This window comes from Dasypus novemcinctus, chromosome 13 (genome assembly GCF_030445035.2).
Source record: "Dasypus novemcinctus isolate mDasNov1 chromosome 13, mDasNov1.1.hap2, whole genome shotgun sequence".
Lineage (NCBI taxonomy): Eukaryota > Metazoa > Chordata > Mammalia > Cingulata > Dasypodidae > Dasypus > Dasypus novemcinctus.
The window spans coordinates 82,560,470-82,575,698 of NC_080685.1; the positions used below are offsets into that span (position 1 = coordinate 82,560,470).

At 37.9% G+C, this 15,229-nt stretch overlaps 1 long non-coding RNA gene across 1 annotated transcript in view; it reads right to left on the minus strand.

The window, feature by feature from the left end:
• Positions 1-15,229, minus strand: part of LOC131273067 (uncharacterized) — an 85,431-nt gene that overhangs the window by 68,720 nt on the left and 1,482 nt on the right. The gene's annotated exons all lie outside the window — the stretch shown is intronic.

Sequence of the window (15,229 nt, forward strand, 5' to 3'; positions counted from 1 at the left end):
ATGGTCTATAGCTGGCCCTGTGGGGAGAGGCAAAGTCTGGAGAGCCTCATAGTCTACAGCTGACCTTGTGGAGAAAACAGAGGAGCTGAGCCCAGAGAGAAATGAACCCCGGGAAGAGAGGAACCCAGGAAGCCTGAACCCTGAACCCTGGCAGACATCAGCAGCCACCTTGCTCCAAGACATGGCAAAAGACTTTGGTGAGGGAAGTAGTTTATGCTTTACGGCCTGGTAACATAAGCTTCTACCCCAAATAAATACACTTTATAGAAACCAACCAATTTTTGGTATTTTGCATGAGCACCCCTTTAGCTAATACCGAATTTCATATATTTTGCTTTTCAATTTGAAGTATTTTCTTTATCAGAATCTGTTTTTTGCATATCGTATGAAAAATCCGGCTTTTTCCATATACTTATCTAAATTTCCTAGGACTATTTATTGAACAGTTCACATATTCCTCCACTGATCTTTAATGTTACCTCTATTGTGTCAAGTTCCCATAAACATGTGGTTCTATTTATGAGCCATTCTATTCCAATGCTTATTTATCCATCACTTCTCCAAGTACATACTATCTTTTTTTTAATTTTGTTTTAAAGATTTATTTTATTTATTTCTCCCCCCCCACCCTGCCCCCCCCCCCCCCCGCACTGTCTGCTCTCTTGTGCCTGTTTACTGTGTGTTCTTCTGTGTCCACTTGCATTCTCAGCAGCACCGGGAATCTGTGCCTCTTTTTGTTGTGTCATCTTGCTGCGTCAGCTCTCCATGTGTGCAGCACCACTCCTGGACAGGCTGTGCTTTCTTCGCATGGGGTGGCTCTCCTTGCAGGGCACACTCCTTGAGCATGGGGCTCCCCTATGTGGGGGACACCCCTGCATGGCAGGGTACTCCTTGCATAAGGCAGCACTGCGCGTGGGCCAGCTCACCGCACAGGCCAGGAGGCTCTGGGTTTGAACCCTGGACCTCCTATGTGGTCGGCAGATGCTCTATCAGTTGAGCCACATCTATTTCCCTACACACTATCTTAATTGCATTATTTTTACAACATTTGAGCAGTTCCAACTTACCTTGTTTGTCCTTTTCAAAATATTCTGTGGTAGATTGTGCATATCTTTCATACAATGTGATTCCACCTAAATGATCCCATTTTAAATCCTGCTTTTCATATTCAGTGAAAACTGTTGGTTTTATGATTGGAAATGCACTGAATATAGAGATCAATTTAAAAAGAAGTGATATTACCATCATATTGAGTGTTCTATCTATGATTATGTTTCTTCAATGGTTTCATCTTTTATGTCTAACAAAATTTTAAAATTTATTTCCAAAATAGTCTTATATATCATTTGCTATATTTATTCCTAGGTATTTTATATTTCTGATGCATTGGAAATCTGTCCTTTTTAAAATTGTATCTTCTAATTATATTTTAGATATAAAAATATTAAAATTAATGTTTTACATTGGTTTTGATGTCCAACAACCCATTAAATTCTCTGATTAGTGCTAATAATAACTAAACATTTCTGTGGCTTTCTGTGGCTATTTTATGATATTTTATTTATATGTTCAAAAGTTTATAATTTTTATTTATCCTTTTTATCTTAATGCTGGTAAGGAGTTTCAGTGTATTGTGGAATAGGAGGGATGGTAGCAGACATCCTTTTCTCATTTGATGTTTTAAAAGAAAGGATTCTTTTTCACCATTTTGTATGATGTTTGCTGTAGGTTATAGCTATAAAGTTCCTTTATAATCCTAAGTGCATACTAATTTAGAAATATTAGTTTCCTGGAGAACTAAATTTTTTGTCTTTATCTTATGGCCCCTTTTTTCAAATAATGAATTTGCCTTCAAGTTTGCTTGATATTAATGTGCTATAGCTTTCTTTTGGTTAGAATTTGTATGGTATATATTTTTTCATCTTTTCTCTATCAGTCTTTCAGAAGTCATATTTTATCTGTGATTCTTCTAAGCAGTATTTAGATTTGTTAAAAAATTCTAATAATTTTTATACTTTGAGTGATTAGTTCACATCAATGATTACTGATATATGTAAATTTATTTCCCTAATTTTATTTTTATTCATTCTATTTCTATTCTTTCTTTTCCTGTCATATTTTAGATTCATTTTATTTTCCTTTTGGCAGAGTTTTATTCTGTTTTCAAAATTATATACTATATTTCTACTCTTTTTGTGTTTACCTTTGAAATTTAGCAGTGTATTTAGCTAAATCTAAAGTTCTACAATAAATTTTCCTCCTCCCAAACAATCCAAGATTATTGAACACCTCAATTCTGCTTATTTCTTTCTTAGCTTAAATTCTTTTGTTGACCATTATTTTAGCTCTATTTGCAAGTGTTTTTAAATCCCATTAGTTATACATTAGTATCATAATTTCAAATTATCAGTGTTTAGCTTTACTCAGTTTTCCATTTATTGCTTATCATCTCTTCTGGCATCTCAGTCCTTCTTTCTGCGTACATTATTAAGGAGTTCCTTTAGAAAAGATCAGTTGATGATAAATATTTTAAGTTTTTGTGTGAAAGAATCCTCAGGATTGGGGAATGGACAATGGACTAGAGTAGACTTACAGTTGTTCTACTATAGACTTGTTGTTATCCTAGCAATGGAAAAACGTTTATCATGGATGTAGAGGCAACAAAGGAGGCTGGGAGAACTGGATAGTCATAGCCAAAAGAAAGAAAGAGGACCCTTACCTCACACCTTATAAAAAATTAACTCAAATGGATCAAAGACCTAAATATAAAAGCTAGAACCATAAAAGTCCTAGAAGAAAATGTAGGGAAACAACTTCAACCTGGTGGTAGGTGGTAGATTCTTAAACCTTACACCTAAAGCACAAGCCAAGAAAGAAAAAATGGATAAATGGGACCTTCTCAGACTTAAATGCTTTTGTGTTTCAAAGGACTTTGTCAAGAAGTTGAAAAGGGAAACCCACTTGATGGGAGAAAATATTTGGAAACCATGTATAAGGGCTTGATTCCTATGCTATATAAAGAGATCATACAACTAAACAATAAAATAGCAAATAATCCAATTCAAAAATGGGCAAAAGACTTAAGCAGACATTTCTCCAAAGAGGAAATAAAAGTAGTGAAAAAACACATGAAAAAATGTTCAATATTGCTATCTATTAGGGAAAGGCAAATCAAAACTACAATGAGATATCATCTCACACCTCATAGAATGGAGAGAGAGAGAGAGATAAAGAAAGAAAAGAAAGAAAGAGAGAGAAGGCAACAAGTGCTGCAGAGGATGTGGAGAAATAGGAACACTCCTTCACTGTCGGGGGGAATGCAGAATGATGCAGCCTCTGTGGATGACAGTCTAGTGGTTCCTCAGGAAGCTAAATATAGAACTGCCATATGATCTGGCAATCCCTGTGCTAGGAATATATCCAGGAGAACTGAAAACAGTGACACGAACAGACATTTGCACACCAATGTTCCTAGCAGCATTATTCACAATTCCCAAAAGATGGAAACAACCCAAGTTTCCATCAATCAATGAATGCATAAACAAAATGGGGTATATACATATGATGGAATACTATGCTGCTGTAGGAACAGATAAAATTGGGACACATATGATAACATGGACAAACCTTGAGGACATTATGTTAAGGACAAATATTGTATGGTCTCACCAATATAATCTAAGAATGAAGAATAAACACATGGAGTTAAAACCTAGACTACAGGTTACTAGGAGATTGGATGAGAACCGAGAAGGGGTACTGTTGCTTAATGTATGTAAAATTTTCAATTAGCTTGACTGTAAATGAATGGTAATGGATAGGGTTGATGGTAACACATTATAGTGAGTAAAGCTAACACGGCTGGTTTATAAATTGGAATGTGGCCGAAAGCGGTAGTCTAGGGATGTAAACGTCAATTGAAAGAAAATTGACATATAATCTAGGGACTGAATAACAGTGAACTCAGAGGTGGATGAGGATTGCAGTTATAATACAAAATCAAGAATGTTCTTCTGTGAACTAGAACAAATGTATGTCATTATTACAAGGTGGTAAGAATATAGTGATACACAGGAAAAATACAATAAATGTAACTTACGGACTATAGTTAACAACAATATTGTAACATTCTTGCATCAATGTCAAAGAAGGTACTATATCAACACTAATGGTCAATAATAGGAGGGTAGGGAATTTTTTCTTTTAAACTAAGGAAAAGGTTCACAGATTTACTCGAGCAAGGACTGCACAACTCCGTAATGAAAAGTGAGAAAAGCGAGAGCCATTGAGTATACATTTTAGATAGAATGTACAAAGCATGGAACTGTATAACAGTGAACCATGTGGTTCACGTACAAATATGAAAGAGTTCTCTCATAAACAAATGTACAATGCCTACATATGGAGTTAATAATAGATGGATATGGAAAAATATACCAAATGTACTCTATGCACCATACTTAGTAGTAATAGTCTGATCATGTTCTTTCATAATCTGTAACAAATGTTCCACAATGGCGTAAGGTGTTGGTGGAGGGGTGATGTGTGGGAATTCTGCACATTATAGATGATTGTTTTGTAAGCTCACAACTTCTCTAACAGAAAATTTAAAAGATAGGTAAAAGAATATTTATAAATTAATAATAACTTAAATGTCCATCCAGAAGAAAACAATAGAGATACATATATAAAACAAAATCCAATACACAATGAAAATAAATGCGCTAGAGCCACATGAATTAACATAGATGAATCTCACAAATTTCAGTGGAAAAATCAGGTTTTTCAAGATTATATACATTATGGAAACATTTATATATAAAGTTTAACAGTATGAAAAACAATGCTATGCCATATATTGCTGAGGGATATATATGTATGTAGACATTTTTGAGAATGATAAATTTAGAATAATACTTTGGGTAGGGGTAGGGAGGAAAAGAAATGTACTTCGGGTGCTGGGCATAGGGAGTTACAACTGTATTTTTTACTGTCTTACTTCTTAATCTGGGTGGTATGAATATGATTATTTCTTAAATTATCTTCATATTTTTATGTTTAACCTAATTCATAGAAAATAAAATAAAATGTAAGGGGCACAAGAATAGTCATCCTCTTTCTGTACCTTGCCATGTCTAGATAGGACGCCTGGAACTGTAGCAACCCATGTTGTCATTCCAAAGCAAGCAGTGAATATTTCCAAGTGTATTCCCTGAGGAATCCAGAGTTGAAACATGAAAAGAATTTAGGTTTTTACTAATGTCACAAAGCCAGTGAAACAACCCACCCTGAGAAACCTACCTCTGACCTCTGGTTCTGTGAGATGATCAGTGTTCTAATTCTAAACAAACAAAGTTGGTATTTTCTGTCACTTATAGCCAAAAGCATGCTGATATCATCCATAAAATCTTTCTTCTTGGGAAATGGACTTGGCCCAGTGGTTAGGGCGTCCGTCTACCACATGGGAGGTCCGCGGTTCAAACCCCGGGCCTCCTTGACCTGTGTGGAGCTGGCCCATGCGCAGTGCTGATGCGCGCAAGGAGTGCCGTGCCACGCAGGGGTGTCCCCGCAGAGGAGCCCCATGCGCAAGCAGTGCACCCCATAAGGAGAGCCGCCCAGCGCGAAAGAAAGTGCCGCCTGCCCAGGAATGGCGCCGCCCACACTTCCCGTGCCGCTGAACGACAACAGAAGCGGACAAAGAAACAAGACGCAGCACATTGACACAGAGAACAGACAACCGGGGCTGGGGGGGAATTAAATAAATAATTAAATCTTTTTTAAAAAAATCTTTCTTCTTCATATCTTCCCATTACCTAGAATGAGGTTCCCATCTTTAGCTTCCATCAAAAGTAAAACCGTTCTTTATTGCTTAGTTCAACTTTTAATTCTGCCATAAAACTTTCTCCACCCAGAAGTTTAAAAGATTTCTCCTTATTCTGAATATCTGTTATCACTTCCTATGTATAAGGATTTAGATCTACTCAATAAATATGTAGCTTAAATTCTTACCATCAAGCTCCTTTGGAAATATGATCTCTGGAATCTTAAACTATAATTTTGGCCCACTGTATAAAAACTTTATAAAATGAAAAATCTGTTTAATTATGCATATATCTAGCAAGCTTTTGTCATTTAACAGTAAGAATTTATAATCATTCCACCATCCAATCAATCTTTCAGTAAAGGAAGAATTGGCAAATGAACTATTAAGTAGTTATGGGCTAACAGACCTGAGAACTGAAGGCAAAAAAGTGGTTTCCTGGTTCACTAATAATAGCAACAGCTAACACTTATGAACAACAACTCTGTGCCAGGCATTGTGCTGGATGTGTTATATATAATATCTCATTTAATCTCCACAATAATTCAGCTCTGAGATATCATAACTCACATTCTATGGAAGAGGAAACCAATGCTCAGAGGGTTTAAATAATGTCAATGTTATAGAATTAGAAAGTAGATAGGTTAAGATTCAATTCCAGGTATGTGCACCTTCCAAAGATAATGTTCTTTCCATATGCTATGCTGCCACTCAAACACTTATTCATTCACTGAATTATGTATGGGTCAGGCACTGGCTTAACAGTAAAATAAAATGGTAGGCAGAATAAACATGATCCTACTATCATGGATCTTAGGCTGGTGGATGAATTTCACAATTATGTTCTAAATGTGCCACGAACCATTCCAGAAATCATAACAATATGGGCAGAACACTTTTCTTGTGGTTCTCAATTGGCCATCATGTTTTGATTTTCCTGTTATTATTGGTCCAAGAATATAATGTAAACAGGTTTAGTTCACAACAATGCTATTTGAAAATGCCATCAAAAATATCATCAGACAGAGCAATAGTGTTAATGGCATCCTTACAGAATTATACAAATATGAAAATTCACACAGTGATAGTACAATTTAACTGCACATAGAATCATATTCCACAGGATTTCAAAGATGCATTAATTTTACACCTGTCGAAACCTAAAGGAGTTGTGTACGCTGTGTTGATCACTGAGGCATATCACTCTTGCCCACCACTGGGAAGATATTAACATGTATCATACTCAGTAGACTAGTCATACACGTCAATGTCATGGATATTTGACCTGAAACTCAGTGTGCCTTTTATTCCAGTCATGGAACAGTGGACATGCTTTTCTCCCTCAGGCAGCAACAAGAGTGCTGAGAACAACACTCTGATTTGTATGTTGTGTTTACGGCCTTGACCAAGATTTCCATTAAACTGCACTGGTATAGGGGAAATTCTGTAAAATAGTGGTTGCCAAGATAACTTTAAAAGCACAATACTAATCCATCTATTGTAATCATTTAAAAATGGACCTACATTCTTGATATTGTTTACAGCATTTTTCTGTTAATATTGAATATACATTAGAGTAGGTTTAATTTCTCACACTTGCGTAGAAGTAATTAGTCAATATTTTTTGTGACAGTGTATGCATGTAGTTTTTAATTGGAATGATTGTACAGGGTTAGCAAGGCTGCATTTCACCGTCAATGTATAGTTACTTCATTTGAAACGCAGCCGATACACTGCACTTGCCATTAACTCAATGACTGTTTGGGGCAGGAACTTACTAAACAGATTGCCAAAAAGTCCATTACCTTGTTATCTTAGTAGATTTTTTGTGTATCAGAACAGTAGCCTGAGAACAACTAATGTGTTGATGAAACCAGAAAATATTAGGGAGAAATGCATTTGTATCATTTCTTTACTGGGTGGATTTTTTTTCTGCCATTGTACATTCATCCATTAATTTAAACAAATATTGTTGAAGCACTTCCCAGGTACTTGTACTTCTAGGAATACAAAGATAATGAAGACAGTCTTTACCCTTAAAGACTTCACAGTCTGGTGACAAACTCATAAGCATAAAATTATAATATAGGGAAGGTCAAATGTAGAGATATGTTTGGGATATTATGGGAGAATTGAGGTGATGTACCCAGCTCACCCTGCAGTCCAGGAAAGTTTACCAGAGGAGGTGACCTGTGAGCTGAGGTTTTAAGGACAGGTGTGCCTTTACCACTCCAAGGAGATAGGCACAAAGATTGAGGTTTATACAGAGTACATAAAAATGTTTGGATATTTTCATAGTAGTTACATTTAAAAATGACAACTGAGAGAGTGCTGAGTTCCTAGCCAGGGGAGCTCTACCACATTCCCCAATGGAAAAGCAACAATCCCACAAGTGCAAAGGCAAAGACCAATAAGAAAGGATAGTCCAAGAATGAGTCCTTTATACTGATGACTATGCTTACAAGCCTTTGCACCTGAAATATGAACTAGGCCTAGAGCTGAGGGGTACTTAAGAGTTACCTCCTGAGAGTGTCCATGTTGCTCAAATGTGGCCATTCTCCAAGCCAGACTCAGCATGTAAATGCATTATCTTCCCCCCAGTGTGGGACATGACTCCCAGGGATGAGCCTCCCTGGTGCCGAGGGATTACTACCAAGCACCAGCTGATGATGTAACTAGAAAAAGACCTTGAATAAAAGGGTCAACTCAGACCAGCAGAATATCTCAGCCTGCATGTAATATCAGGTGTTAAAAACTGCTTTTTGACCTTGAATAAAAGGGGGAAATGGAAAGGACAAATGAGCTTATATGGCTATGCGTCTCCAAAAAAGAGTCAGTAGGTCATCAGAGGGGTCCTGCTTATGCATACCTCAGCAGGGTCCCAGAGATAGCCAAAGTAGGTACAACCCCAGGTACTGGTTCCCCTGAGGGCTACAGAGACCCACCAGTTCTATGGTCATGGCAGATGGCTCTGGAGTTCAGTGCCATGTCAGTTGGCCTTACTTTGGAGTTTGTGTCCCTGAGTGTCATGGAGTTGGACTCAGATGTGACCTTTCTACACATGCCTCTTCTGTCACTTTTACTGAACCTGTGGTTGGTGCTGGGGTTTGTGTATACTCAGGAGACCTGAATCTCTAGACTCTCCATGTGACAGCCAGGCCCTGAGCCTCAGCAGACTTGCAACTCCTACCCTCTGGTTCATTGGACTTACCCTGGCCAGCTAACAGGGAGGTGAAGAAAGTCAACCATCACACCAGGGAGCCAAGAGTGCCTACAATTGCAAGCAAGAGAATTGCATCAATCATCCATGTGGAATCTAAGCCCCCTCTCAATATAGAGGTGGAGTGGACATAACCATCCCAGGGTCCACAGGATGGAGGAATAAAGTATGGATTAGAGTGGACTTACTGATATTCTACTATGGAACTATTGTGATTAGTAATGGAAGAAATTGTAGCATTGATGTGGAGAAAGTGGCCACAGTAGCTGCTGAGGTAGGGAGAGGTAAGAAGAGATATGATGTGGGGGCATTTTCAGTTCTTGGAGTTGTCCTGGGTGGTACTGCCGGGACAGATGCTGGGTATTGTATGTCCTGCCATGGACCACTGGGTGGACTGGGGAGAGTGTATACTACAATGTAAACCATTATCCATGTGGTGCAGAAGTGCTCTAAAATGTATTCGTCAAATGCAATGAATATGCCATGATGTTGAAAGAAGCTGTTGATGTGGGAGGAGTGGGGTGAGGGGGTGGGGGTATATGGGAACCTCTTATATTTTTTTAACGTAACATTAAAAAAATAAAGAAAAAATTTTTTAAAGATTGAGGTAGAGATAAGGGGTAGTGTATTTTTGTCAGGAAAAAAATACAGCATAAAAAAAGTATGAACAATAAATATCCAACACTTAGCAGAAGGCATGATACATTATTAGCCTTCAATATTTATTATTTACATTAATGAACCACTCTGTTGTAGTTGTAGTCATAGGGAAAGAAATGAAAATGAGGTGAACAGAGCTAAATTTTGTCTTGTAGGATAGGACGAGCTGTGAAAGAGTCCTAAGGAAAGGGAATTACAATGTCATCTTTTTAGATGGAACATTCTTATAGCCATGAGTAAACTCCACGAGAATATCAATCTCACCCACTTTGTCAAAAATCTCATTTAAACAGAGAGCCAGGTACATAGTAAGCGCTTGATATTTATTATTTACATTAATTAACCATTCTGTTCTAGTGGTAGCCATAACAACTAGACAATGATAGGAGTAACAGAAAGTAATGGAGAGGGCCAATACAAGATATAGGTCAGCAGGGTTAGAAAGTAATAAGGGAGAACTTGGTGATTGTCTGAAGGAGGAGTTGTGAAACAAATTAAGTATCACTCCAAGATTTCTGAATCAGATTAATGGTTGGACAGGTGTGCCTTTAAAATATAAAATAAAGGAGAAGATTTTAAAGGGAAGGATGATAAAGTTCATTTTAGATATGAAGAGTTTGGGAATATTTAAGTATTTGTGTCTAGCAGGTAGATTATTGGGCCCAGATGCAGAGATCTTTGAGTCATTAGCCTTTGGGAAATAGATAAAACTGTAAGAATAGATAAAATCACTCAGGCTTAGGATTGTAAAGCTAGAAGAGCAGTGGGCTGAGGACTGCTGGAGAACCCTGAGGAAAATCAACATTTAGGGAAGAAAAGGAGGAAGAAAAGCCCTTAAGAAAGCTAGAAAAAAGAATAATCATAAAGATGCAAAGCAAATTTTAAGAGTTCAGGGTCTAAAAAGTCAAGAGAACAGTTTGGAAGGGAAGAAGATAAATGATTTCATAGCAGCATGGAGGTCCAGTCAGGTAAGTACAGTGGAAGTGCACTGGATTTAGCAATCAGCTCACCCTGATGCTTTAAGTTGGCAGTGGGGGTAGAAGCCAGACTACTACTTATTAAAGAATGATTGAGAGGGTGGAAGAGGAGGTGAAATGGCCAGATTTCTCATATTGGACAGCCCATCTACAACTTGTCCAAGACAACAAAAACAAAATGGAAAGGTAAGAGCCAAATAAAGCAGTGCTCTTGGCATGTAACATTGGTGGCATAGCATCCATTGTGAAATCAGCAGAGATTTGCTGGGCTTGCAAACAGAAGTGGTTATAACTCCCAAAAGAATTTTCTAAGACCAGCTCTGTGAAACAAAATGTGCTATTGGATGTCCGATTAAATGAAACAAAGATTCCCTATAGGCGACCTTAGGGGCATGTAACATTTGCTCTCAATCATAAAAATTGATAGTGAAAATGCACTCTACATGGAGTATGACATGTCATAACATACCATTCAGCCATTTAAAAAACATCAAATACATAAATCAGTGTCTAAACAGAACTGTGCAAAACAGGCAATATATGGACAAGAAATCCATGGGTAGCTCTGGGCCTCCAGCACGGATTTGTCCACCAACAGCTCAATACGTTTATTATTCATTAAAAGATAATACCAAAAGTCAATTGAAAGGCAGCATTTCTGAGAGGCAGATATTTTATGCATCTGTCTTGTCAGTGAAATAGCCCAGTGTCATTTAATACACACACTTTAACAAGATTTCAGATGCAACATCTTTTTTCACTTAGTTTTTAAACATTATTTATTTGCAACAACTTATATATAGTAAATGCTTTCAAATCTGCAATATTATATTGAGAAAAAAAGTTAATTTTTAAATTTCATATGGCATTTTTGTCTGGTAGTTAGGAATATGAATTTGAGAATGAAGAATCACAGACTCATTTATACATTTAGAAAGTCATTATTATTTATATGCAAAAGTACATTAGGAGGGCTATGGAGATGCAAAGATTAAATGACATGTTCCCTACTATCTTGTTTACAGTCTCCTGGGAAAACAGTGCCAAAAAAATTCTACATATTAAAAACTAAAACAGAGCACATAATTGCAGGAGGTCAAAGAAAGAAAGGATTTCTAGAGGTGAACCAGAGGAAAAATGAAAAAAAAAAAATTAAGGGATAAAAATTTAAATAATAAATACTAAAAAGGTTAGATGGACTGGTAGAATTTACTTTGGTTTTGAAAGTCGCATTGTAGTGGACATTTGTTAATTGTGGCCCCAGCATCCCTACAGGCCATTCTCAGCCATGGATTTGGGTGGGTTGCCCCATAGGCAGTTCCAGGAACAGACACTGATAGGCTTAAGTATAAAATATATTCATGAAGATTGGTTCAGGAATGGACACATAATAAAAAGATAGCTGTTAAGACTTTTACTAGAAAAAAGGTTTCTTGCCCTGGAGCTTAAAAAGGAAGACTCTCTCTCTTTAGTTGGACAAGAATGAGAAAGGAACTGTTAGCAGTCATCTTTCACCAATAAGAAAAGAACCTGCCAGAAAAGGAAATCAGAAAAGAGGCAAAGAAGTAAAATGGAGAGAACTAAGCCCTGGTCACAGCATTGAGTCCTGAATCAATTTATGCTTCATGGTTATAGGAGTAAACAAATTCCTTTTATTATAAGGAGATTGAATTGTATGATCTATATTTTGCAACCTAGAGAAATTTAACATATCTACTTAAAATTTAATAGAAATGAAATCTAGGGGAATGCATTTCTCTGAATTCTCCAATATAACAAGCATGTTCAGTATCAACAAGAGCATACCAAATGTTAGGAAAGATTAAATATAAATATATCTAATACCATGTTACATGTAGAGATGTGGCACAAAATTCTTTCCATTCTAGATAAAGATGCTTTGTAAATAAAATGAGGACTAAGCAATTTACCATTCTAAGGTAGGACTTAGTGTTCCTGTTTTTGTTTTGTTTTGTTTTAGGAGGTACCAGGGAATGAACCTAGGACCTCATTTGTGGGAAGCAGGTGCTCAACCACTTGAGCTACATTTGTTTCTCTGTTCCTGTTCTCATACAGTTTCGTCTACTGTGAGTACAGAGAATCTGAGAAGAAATAAGAACACACTAGAGTAAGGTAAGAGTCAAGCCCTGTAGAGGCTTTTTAAAAGGAGAAACTGCCAACTTAAAGTTACTTGATGTGAAATGATACTGACTCTATATAAAGTATGAGGATCAAATAAAAATTGAAGGAGACAGATAATCTACTCCATGTCTAATAAATAACTTTATCAAACATTTGCAAATTAGTAGTATTAAAATACACTTGGGGGAAGCAGACGTGGCCCAGTGGTTAAGGGCATCCGTCTAACATATGGGATGTCCGCGGTTCAAACCCCGGGCCTCCTTGACGCATGTGGAGCTGGCCCATGTGCAGTGCTGATGCACGCAAGGAGTGCTGTGCCACAGATGGGTGTCCCCTGCGTAGGGGACCCCACCCACAAGGAGTGTGCCCTGTAAGGAGAGCCGCCAGTGCGAAAGTACAGCCTGCCCAAGAATGGTGCCGCACACATGGAGAGCTGACACAAGATGATGCAACAAAAAGAAACACAGATTCCCATGCTGCTGACAACAACAGAAGCGGACAAAGACGACAACGCAGCAAATAGACACAGAGAACAGAAAACTGGGGCGGGGAGGGAGGGGAGAGAAATAGATAATAAATAAATCTTTTAAAAAAATACATTTGGGGGGAGTGGGGGTGGTTCAAGCAGTTGAGCGCCTGTCTCCCACATGGAAGGTTCAATCCCCCAGTACCTGGGGGGAAAAAAATTAATTCCTTAATTATATATATTTCCAGCCCTGATTTTATTATATGTTAGACATAGCTATAAGAATGCACACACATGTAACACATGAACAGTACAAAACAGCTTTCTCAGCCTAAAAGCCTTTTGAAAGCCTTGACTAACAAGAACAATTTTTTTTTAAAGATTTATTTTTTATTTCTCTCCCCTTCTTCCCCTCCCCCACAGCTGTGTGCTCTCTGTGTCCATTTGCTGTGTGTTCTTCTGTGTCCACTTATATTTTTGTAAGCAGCACCGGGAATCTGTGTCTCTTTTTGGTTGCATCATCTTGCTGTGTCAGCTCTCCGTGTGTGCAGTGCCATCCTTGGCAGGCTGCACTTTTTCGCACGGGGTGGCTCTCCTTATGGGGCGCACTCCTTGCGCGGGGCTCCCCTATGCAGGGGACACCCCTGCGTGGCACAGCACTCCTGCGCACATCAGTACTGCGTGTGGGCCAGCTCATCACACGGGCCAGAAGGCCTTGGGTTTGAACCCTGGACCTCCCATGTGGTAGGAAGACGCTCTATCCATTGAGCCAAATACGCTTCCCAAGAAATATTTTTTAAGGGTAGGCAAGGGAGTGAAGAGTTTATTAAGAAACAAGAAAACTAGAAATGAGATAAGTACACCAGAGGCATGGATGTGGGCCATGCTACAGGTGAGAAGTGCTTGGGGCACCAGGTTTAGACCTTTTTAAGACCTTTTCCCCTCCCCTTTTCAAATATTAGGGAGAGGCCCCAGCTGTTTGCTGTTCTGATTGGTTGCCCCATCTGTTAGCCCCCAGGGGACCTATGAGACCTTTACTTTGGAGTTATCCAGGACCAATGGGGAGGCCTGTTTGGAGTTATGTCTCTTCTCCCTTGACCCTTGACCCCCAGGTTGAACTTTAAACCTAGGAATGGTGGAGGTAGGGAAAGAAGGTAAAGTACACTATGCAAACCAGAAATTTGACAGTAACACAACATGTATGTTTCACAAACTATGTATCACATTCTGTATATCACATACTATGCCATCTTATCATATGTAGATTTGTGTAACCACTATCAATCAGGATATGGACCTATTCCATCTCCAAAGATCTCCCTTGTACTACTCCTTTATAGTCATACCCACACCCTCCCTGCTATTGCCAAAACAAGCTTCATATGGCAATACTTACTCTTTCTAGATGAGATGACTCTGGTTATTTTGTATTCCAATCTGATCTATTTCATTTTTGTAAAATGCTATCCCGACCCTTTGATCATGACCCATTAGTAGGTCCTGATAACTCATTTTACAAACACTGCAATAAATCTGAACCTCCAAGCTTACTTTCTTAATTTGAGATCATGGTTTGAAGAATATTGACATACAGTTATTTCCCTTTTCTTATATAGTTGCTCATTTTTGGTGACCTCAAGTTTGGTCCAGGCCTTCCTCAGCTTCCCGAAGTCCTTCTTTAGCCTCTCATGTTTTAAACCCTTTTCTCAGATCATTGACCAATCTCAGACCCAGATAATACTTTATTATTTCTACACAAAGAAAATATATTTGCAAAATGGGATTTCAAGTTATTAAATCACCATCATATTTACAGTGATCCAAGAGGTCTGTTTCAATCACATATCAGCTTACATTCCAGTGAAAGATTTGTCTAAGAAAATCAAAATACATGGCTGCATGGTAAATGCAGATTAAAAAAAAAAATAGGTGATGGAAAATCA